Genomic DNA, 9,852 nt, shown 5'->3' on the forward strand with positions numbered 1-9,852 from the left:
TCTTGGGCTATGGGTGTTCTATTAAGGAATTTGGAGCCCGACCCCACAGTATGCAGATCGTAGCCAACTTTTTCTTCTATCAGACGCAGAGTCTCTGATTTGATATCAAGCTCCTTGATCCATTTTGAGTTAACTTTTGTGCATGGCAAGAGAAAGGGATTCAGTTTCATTTTGTTGCATATGGATTTCCAGTTTTCCCAGCACCATTTGTTGAAGATGCTATCCTTCCTCCATTGCATGTTTTTGGCCCCCTTATCAAATATAAGAAAGTTGTAATTTTGTGGATTGGTTTCTGTGTCCTCTATTCTGTACCATTGGTCCACCTGCCTGTTTTGGTACCAGTACAATGCTGTTTTTGTTACTATTGCTTTGTAGTACAGTTTGAACTCTGGTATCGCTATACCTCCAGATTCACACTTCCTGCTTAGAATTGCTTTTGCTATTCTGGGTCTTTTGTTTTTCCATATGAATTTCATGATTGCTTTATTTCTACAAGAAATGCCGTTGGGATTTTGATTGGCATCGCATTAAACCTGTAGAGAACTTTGGGTAATATCGCCATTTTGATGATGTTAGTTCTGCCTATCCATGAACAGGGTACATTTTTCCATCTTCTAAGATCTTCTTCTATCTGTCTCTTTAGGGTTCTGTAGTTTTCATTATATAAATCTTTCACCTCTTTTGTTAGGTTGATTCCCAAGTATCTTATTTTCTTTGAGGATATTGTGAATGGAGTGGTTTTCCTCATTTCCATTTCAGAAGTTTTGTTGCTGATATACAGGAATGCCTTTGATTTATGCGTGTTGATTTTATATCCTGCCACTTTGCTGAATTCATTTATTAACTCTAGCAATTTCTTTGTAGACCCTTTTGGGTCTGTTAAATATATTATCATGTCATCCGCAAATAGCGATAATTTAAGTTCTTCTTTTCCTATTTTTATGCCTTTAATTTCTTTTGTCTGTCTAATTGCTCTGGATAGTATTTCAAGAACTAAATTGAATAGAAGTGGTGAGAGAGGGCATCCCTGTCTTGTTCCAGATTTTAGAGGGAATGCCTTCCGTTTTTCTCCATTTAGGATGATGCTAGCCTGAGGTTTAGCATATATAGCTTTTACCATGTTGAGGTAAGTTCCTGTTATCCCTAATTTTTCTAGTGTTTTGAACATAAAGGGATGCTGTACTTTGTCGAATGCTTTTTCTGCATCTATCGAGATGATCATATGGTTCTTGTCTTTAAGTCTATTGATGTGGTGGATTACATTTATTGATTTCCGTATATTGAACCAGCCTTGCATCCCAGGGATGAATCCTACTTGATCATGGTACACAATTTTTTTGATATGCTTTGTATTTGATTTGCCAGGATTTTATTGAGAATTTTTGCATCCAAGTTCATTAGAGATATTGGTCTGTAGTTTTCTTTCTTTGAAGTGTCTTTGTCTGGTTTCGGGATCAGGGTGATACTGGCCTCATAGAATGAATTTGGAAGAGCTCCTTCTTTTTCTATTTCTTGAAATAGCTTGAAAAGTATTGGTATTAATTCTTCTTTGAAGGTTTTGTAGAACTCCGCTGTATACCCATCCGGTCCAGGGCTTTTTTGGTTGGAAGTCTTTTGATGGCTTCTTCTATTTCTTCCTTTGTTATTGGTCTGTGTTGAGAGCCACAGCCGAAGGGGCCCCAGCAAACTTCCAGCTGCCAGCAAACTTCCAGTTGCCGGCTGATGATTGGCTCACAGCGGCCCCAGCAACATCTAGCTGATTGGCTCCTCTGCGGTGATGCTCATTGTGGCTGTTTCCCTGCCCTTTCAGACCACGGAGCTGCTCATTGGGGGACTTTTTTGGCTCCGCCCACGTGACCCAGCCAATCGGCCTCAAGAGCAGGAGGATTGTGGGAGGTGGAGAGAAGCTTGGGTGGGAGAGAGAGGCTTGTGGAAAGCCGGTGGTGGCTGTTGAGGCTCTGAGGGTTTTTCCTGAGAGGCTGTTTTGTTTGGTGTGTGTGGTTCTAAAAATAAAGTTAGTTTCTTTTGACAAGTGGCTCCTGATTGTGCCCAGCCAGACTGCGGCAGGTCTGTTTAAATTGTGTGTGTCTTCCTGACTCAATCTGGGCAGATCGTATGACTTAAGAAATTTATCGATATCTTCACTATCTTCTATTTTATTGGAATATAGGGTTTCAAAATACTTTCTAATTATCTTCTGTATTTCTGTAGTGTCTGTTGTGATATTGCCTTTTTCATCCCGTATGTTAGTAATTTGAGTTCTCTCTCTTCTTCTCTTCGTTAGCATGGCTAAGGGTCTGTCGATCTTATTTATTTTTTCAAAGAACCAACTTTTAGTTTTATCAATTTTTTCAATGGTTTTTTTTTTTGTTTCAATTTTGTTGATTTCTGCTCTAATTTTAATTATTTCTTGTCTTCTACTACATTTGCTGTTGTTTTGCTCTTCCTTTTCTAGGTTTTTGAGGTGTACTGTGAGTTCATTTATTTGTTGGTTTTTCCTTTTTTTGAGGAAAGAACTCCAAGAAATGAATTTCCCTCTTAAAACTGCTTTCATTGTGTCCCACAGATTCTGGTATGTTGTGTCTGTATTGTCATTTGTCTCTAAGAATTTTTTTATCTCCTCCTTTATGTCTTCTGTAACCCATTGATCATTCAGTATCATATTGTTCATTTTCCATGTAATGTAGGATTTTTCCTTCCTTCTTTTATCATTGATTTCCAGTTTCATTCCATTATGATCAGATATGGTGCATGGTATTATCTCCATGCCTTTATGTTTACTAAGAGTTGCCCTATGGCATAATATATGGTCTATCTTTGAGTAGGATCCATGTGCTGCTGAGAAGAACGTGTATCCACTTGATGATGGTTGATATATTCTATATATGTCAGTTAAGTCTAGGTTATTGATTGTGCTGTTGAGTTCTATAGTTTCTTTGTTCAGTTTTTGTCTAGAGGATCTGTCTAATGGTGAGAGCGGTGTGTTGAAATCACCCATAATTATTGTTTTGTAGTCTATTTGACTCTTGAACTTGAGGAGAGTTTGTTTTATGAACGTTGCAGCTCCATTGTTTGGTGCATATAAATTGATAATTGTTATGTCTTGTTGGTGGATGGTTCCTTTTAACAGTACATAGTGTCCTTCTTTATCCCTTTTGATTAACTTAGGTTTGAAGTTGATTTTATTCGATATGAGTATGGCCACTCCTACTTGCTTCCGAGGGCCATGTGAGTGGTATGATTTTTCCCAACCTTTTACCTTCAGCCTGTATATGTCTTTTCCTATCATATGAGTCTCCTGAAGGCAGCATATTGTTGGATTTGTTTTTTTGATCCAGGTTAATAGCCTATGTCTCTTGATTGGTGAGTTTAGGCCATTATCATTTAAGGTTACAATTGAAATATGATTTGTACTTCCAGTCATGTTTATTTATTTATTTATTTTAGTTTGGCTAGTTTTTACTTTTTGGTTATTTTCCTCCCCCTTTACTGAGATACCTCCCGCTGTTAGTTTTGGGCACTATTTTTCAATTCCTCTTCTTGTAGTATTTTGCTCAAAATGCTTTGCAGTGCTGGTTTTCTGGCTGCGAATTCTTTTAGCTTTTGTTTATTGTGAAAGATTTTAATTTCATTGTCAAATCTGAAGCTTAATTTTGCTGGATACAGTATTCTTGGTTGGAATCCATTATTTTTCAGCATTTGAAATACATTGTTCCAGGATCTTCTCGCTTTCAACGTCTGTGATGAAAAATCAGCTGTTAACCTGTAAATCAGCTGTAAACCAATTAGGTTTACCCCTGAATGTAATCTGCCTCCTTTCCCTCGTAGCTTTTAATATTCTCTCCTTGTTCTGTATGTTGGCTATCTTCATAATTATATGTCTTGGAGTTGGTCTATTACGGTTTTGAATGTTTGGGGTCCTGTAGGCTTCCAGGATTTGGCAATCCATTCCATCTTTCATCTCTGGGAAGTTTTCTAGAATTATTTCATTTAATATGTTGTCCATTCCTTTGGTTTGAATCTCTATGCCTTCTTCTATCCCGATGACTCTCAAATTTGGTTTTTTTATGACATCCCATATCTCTTGAATAGATTGCTTGTGGGATTTAAGCATCTTTTCTGTGTTGACTATATTCTTTTCAAGTTGATAAACTTTGTCTTCATTATCTGATGTTCTGACTTCTACTTGATCTAGTCTATTTGTAATATTCTCGTTTGAGTTTTTAATTTGGCTTATAGTTTCCTGCATTTCTAGGATTACTGTTTGATTTTTTTTAAGATCTCTATCTCCTGGTAAAGCTCGTTCCTTGCCATTTGAATTTGTTTGTTTAATTCATTTTCAAAATATACTTTCATTGCTTGGACTTGCTGCCTCATGTCTTCTCTAATATTCCTTTCCATCTGAGTTAGGTATGCCTTGAGTTCTTTCCCTATCCATGTTTCTGATGCTTCTAGGTCCTCCTGTAGATTTAAGTTGTCCTGCATTGTTTGTACTCCTTTTTTCCGTTGTTTTTTACGATGTTCATGTTACTTTCCAGCTCTATTTGATTGCTGTGTTTCTGCTCTCTTCTATATAGATTTGTTTTGGTTTTGTATATCTCTGTTGTCTCTCCTTTGTGTTGGTAGACTATGCCTGCTAAAGTGGAATCTGCTGGGAAGGAATTCTGACGGCCGAGCTCCAGTGACGTCACCTCTCTGCTATGGCTGGCCCCAGGCTCCTTGCCGGGGTGTCCGAATGGGGGGGTGGGACTGGACTGTCTCTGATTGGTTTCAGCTCCCGGTCGCTGGCGGGCCTGCGGTCTCCAGCCGCCCAGTCGCAGGGGCAGCAGGTGGGTTGTCGCCTGCGGGCGGGCGGTCTCCAGCCGCCCAGTCGCGCGGGCAGCGGGTGGGCTGTCGCCGGCGAGCGGGCAATCTCTAGCCGCCCAGTCATGCGAGCAGGTGGGGTGTCGCCGGCGGGCATGTGGTCTCCAGCCGCCCAGTCGTGCGAGCGGGTGGACTGTCGCCGGCGGGCGTGCGGTCTCCAGCTGCCCAGTCACGAGGGCCTGGCCTCTAGTTCCCTGGTTTCTCCTGCTAGACCAGATTTCCCCTGAGTGATGCCTCTCGGCAGTTCAAACTGTACTCTGGGCCTGCCGTTTGTTGGGTGTGGAGGGTGTCTATTGGGAACCCCAGAACTCTACTGTTTTGGTTTTTTCCGCTTGCCCCTCCCCCAGCGCTGGCTATACAGGTTTCGTTTTCGCCACTGATGGGAGGGGGAATTGAAGGTCAGGTGTGTCTAGTTTTCCTCGCGTCTTTATGCAGGCTTGCTCTGATAATCCCTCCCCCGGAAAGTCTAAGAGAGATTTTATGCGAATTCCCCGCTATATGGGAGCTGAGCTGAGTAACACACACCTGTTTTATTGTTGCAATCTGTCAGAGAGTGGCGGTGGTTACTTCAGCTCTCCAAGATGGTGGCCGCTGGTTTCTTTGGTGGAGTTTCCGTTGTGGGGGATAGAACTGTACCGCTTCCTTCCCCGTCTGAAATCCCGAACTCATCCCGGGGCTCAGTGGGTGCTCAGCCAGCAGGATTCCACAGAATCTGCAGCAATGTTTCTTCCTGCTTGCTGGTCGCTTCTCAGTGGTGCCCCGCCTTCTGTAGCCGCGGGGCGGGCCGCGCGGATCAGTCAGCCTGGATCTCTGGTGGGAACCCTGGCACTCTCTGTTTTTTTTTTCTTTCCAGATTACTTTGACTAGGACTTCTAGTAATTCATTTTACACTAAGTTTATGTAATTCACTTCTTTAAAAAAAATAATGATATGTACAACCAGATAAATGAAAAGTTGTGCTCCATTTGTATACAATCAACTGAAATGCATTCTGCTGTCATGTATAACTAATTAGAACAAATTAAAAAATGTTTAAATTTAAGAAAGTGAAAAAAATAACGATTGCTTACCAATTTGTAAAATTCCTGAAAATGTAACAATTTGTTCTCAAGAGCCATGGTGAACAGGCTGCAGCATGCTTTTGGTTGGACTTTTCACATCTATTGCCCTTCCACAACTTGAGCCTCAATAAACTGGAAGAATCACTTAATTTCTCATAGTGATAAAAGTACAGGAAACGAAGGCTATATATACATCCATGTCAAATTATTTGGCAAAAAACACAATAAATATTAAGCTGTGTTTGGTCCCCATCCAAACATTATCTCACCACATGAAATTCCTTTCATGGAGGAAGACATTATGGTTGTTTTTTGTTTTTTAACACTGGCCTGAGTGAGTTCTTTACTTGCATATTTTTATTTAACCCTCACAATAATGAACAATATAGGTATTATGATTTTCCTCATTTTAGAGAAGATACTAATGTTTAGAAGGGTTAACTCAGGCAAAAGCAGACCCCCACATAGTCAGTGGTAGCTAGTATTTGAACCAGACATGCCTGGGTCTCAGTTGTCATTTGATCACACATTGCACATGCTGGAGTATTCATTGCTCTGTCTGATCTTTGACTGTTGATACAGTTCTGTGTTGTCTTTGGATGAAGAATCTCTACAGTTCTGGCTCCATCTAGGCTGTATGCACATTCTTAGAAGCATAGGGAAAATTGTGGCTCCCCTCCATTGCCACTTCTGGGTCACAGGCAAGCTAGGTACATATCTCAGGCATTAGTCATCTAGATATATCACACAGTCATTTTGGAAGGGATTCTCATTTTGTGATGATGTACTATTTTTAGTATATATTATTGCAATTGGTTTGTTAAAAATTTTGGATTTCTTTGTATTGATGTTTATGGTCACATTGGTGAGTAGTTTGTTTTCTTTTTCCCCTTATAGTTAAAAATCTATTTCTTCTGGATGGAGCATTATTATTAATTTGTGTCTTTGAAGAATTTTTTTGTCAAATTTATCATTACAATATTTTAAATATTTTCTTATTTTAATTTCAGTAGACTCTATTCTAATTAGTCAGCTATAAGTGTATCAATCTTCATGATCTACTGAGAAAACTACCTTTTGGTTCCATTGATTTTCTCTGTTATTTCATTTAAATTTTCCCCTGATTTTTATTTTGATCTTATTTTCACTACTTTAGATTTAATTTGCACCTCTTATTTTAGCTTATTAAGGAGGTAGAAAGCTAGATCATTGATTTCTTAATTTTTATATTTTTACTTTTTTCTGTAAATTTCTCTATGAGCACTATTTTAGCTATATTTCACAACTTTTGATATTTGTGCTTCAATTTACATTTAATTAAAAATGTTTACTGATTTCTTTTACTAATATGATATTTAGAAGTCTGTATTTTGTCTCCAAAGATTTGGGGATTTTCTAGACCTCTGTTTATAATCCTAATTTAATTTCATTATGTTCAGAGAAGATACTCTGTATGATTTAATCCTTTAAAATTCATTGAGACTTGTATTATGTACCACAGTATATCTTGGTTACTGTGTCTTGTGCATTTGAAGCAAATGTATATTCTGCAGTTGTTGGATGGTGCTCTATAAATGTCAAAACACAGTGGTTGATACTGTTGAGTCCTCAATGATTTTCTCTCCATTTGTTAAGTTTATTAAAATTTGAAATTGTGTGGATTTTCCTGTTTCTCCTTTCAATTCCATTAGGGCTTTTGTTTTTCCCATATATTTTGAATTTGTGTAATTAGGTACATAACTGTTTAGCATTATGTCTTCTTGATAAAATGATCCTTTTATCATTATGAAATGACCTTCTTTAATCTCTAGTAATGTTCCTTGCTTTGAAATCTACTTTGTCTGATACTAATATATCCATTTTGATTAGTGTTAACACGGCATATCCTTTTTTCATCTTTTTTTTCGTTAGGATGGGCATCTTAGTTTGTTTCGTGATACTATCACAAAATACTTGAAACTGGATAATTTATGTAAGAACAGAAATCTATTTTTCACAGTTCTGGAGACTGGCAAGTCAAGATTAAGATGCTGGCAGGTTTAGTTGTCTAGTGAGGGCTGCGTCCTCTAGCTGAGAGGAATGCTATGTCCTCACATGGTAGAAGGGCAGAACAAAGTAGCCACATTCTCATGGGAGGAGCAAGCCTTCATGGCCTAATAACCTGTGAAAGATCATACAGTTATGCTATCACTTTGTTAACAGCTGAATTTTGGAGGGGCCACATTCAAAACCTAGCAATGTTAGATATAAGGTGTCCCCTGAAAGCTCCTGTGACACAATGCAGGAATGTGCAGAGGTAAAATAATCAGATTGTGGGAACTATAACTAATCAGTGGTTTGATCCATTTGATCGGTTGATAATTTGAATGGATGAATGGGTGGTAACTGTAGGTAGGTAGGGTGGAGGAAGGAGGTCACTGGGGGGTGTATCCTTGGGGATCACAGTTTTCTGGGCTCCTTGCACACTTTCTCTTTGCTTCCTGGTTCTCATGAACTGAACAGGTTTCCTCCTAGGTTCTTTCTGCCTTTTCTTGGGCCCAAAGTATGGAGTCCAATGACCAAGAACTGGGAGCCAAAACAAACTTTTCCTCCTTTAAATTGTTCTTGTTAATCTTTTGCTTATAGTGACAAAAAGCTAACACAAATTGTTTTGTTTTCCTCCCTTCATATTATTCAGTTTTTTAGTTGGTTCGGATGAGAAAGTAATACTCTTTACTAATGCCTAGTAGAGCAGATCTGCTTTTATCTACTCAATATACTGATGTTCTGTATATGAATCTTTCAAAAAGGGGTTCTACATTTAAAAATATTTTGAAAATAACAACAAAAATAGGGGAATGAATAGACAAATAGTACATTGATCCAACAAACGTATATTTCATCAGATACTTCCATGGACTTGATTCCTCTAAGTCTGATTTTTCATTTGTGAATTATAGAGAAGAGCATCATTTACATGGGACCACATAGATCACAGTAGAATAACCTATTCAATGATACACAACAGCCTTGATTGTGAGAGTTATAGGAAATAATGTAAAGAACTGTGGACAGAACTGGCATTAATAAGTTTTCAATAAACTTTAGCTGATAGTAGGGCTGCAGTAAAGTAGAGGGGATTTTCTAGGTGGGTCCTGGATGCAATCCAATATTTCATAGGAGAAAAGGCAGAGGGAATTTTGAGATGCAGAGAAGGCAATGTGAAGACAGAGATTGAGAGATGCATTCATATACAAGGATAACCATGCAGCCACCAGGAACTGAAAAGGCAAGGAACAAATTGCCCCTAGAAGCTCCAAAGGGGAGGAACAACTTTGTTTCAATTTAGTGACATTGACTCCGGACTTATGGCTTCCAGAACTGTGAGAAAATATATTTCTGTAGTTTTAAGACTCTCAGAAACTAATAATATATGTGGTCAGAAATAAAGCCTTCCGTAAACATCAATGTTCTCTAATATCAATGATCCTAAATAAGAGCCCCCTGGTGGTTTTTTGTTGTTGGTGGTGGTTGTTTTGGTACCAGGGATTGAACTCAGGGGCACTCAACCACTGAGCTACATCCCCAGTTCTATTTTGTATTTTATTTAGAGAATGCAATTCATTTCATATTACACATAGAGGGCACAATTTTTCAAGTCTGTGTACACAAAGTATTTCCACACCATTCGCATCTTCATACATGTACTTAGGGTAATAATGTCTCATTCATTCCACCATCTTTCCTACCCCCATGCTCCCTCCCTTCCCTTTGCCATATCTAAAGTTCCTCCATTCCTTCCATGCTTCTCCCCGCCCATTGTCATTATGAGTTAGCATCCTCATTCATTGGAATGCTTTACAAATTTGCGTGTCATTCTTGCGCAAGGGCCATGCTAATCTTCTCTGTATCGTTCCAATTTCAGTACATATGCTGCCGAAGCGAGCAC

At 38.8% G+C, this 9,852-nt stretch overlaps 1 non-coding gene across 1 annotated transcript; it reads right to left on the reverse strand.

Annotated features, from left to right (window-relative positions):
• Positions 1–9,745: 9,745 nt before the first annotated feature.
• Positions 9,746–9,852, reverse strand: LOC124095232 (U6 spliceosomal RNA). The gene has a single exon (XR_006852439.1). It is a non-coding gene; the product is annotated as a U6 spliceosomal RNA (small nuclear RNA).

This window comes from Marmota monax, unplaced genomic scaffold (assembly GCF_021218885.2).
Source record: "Marmota monax isolate L192 unplaced genomic scaffold, Marmota_monax_Labrador192_F-V1.1 WCK01_AAM20220418_F8-fsc00066, whole genome shotgun sequence".
NCBI lineage: Eukaryota > Metazoa > Chordata > Mammalia > Rodentia > Sciuridae > Marmota > Marmota monax.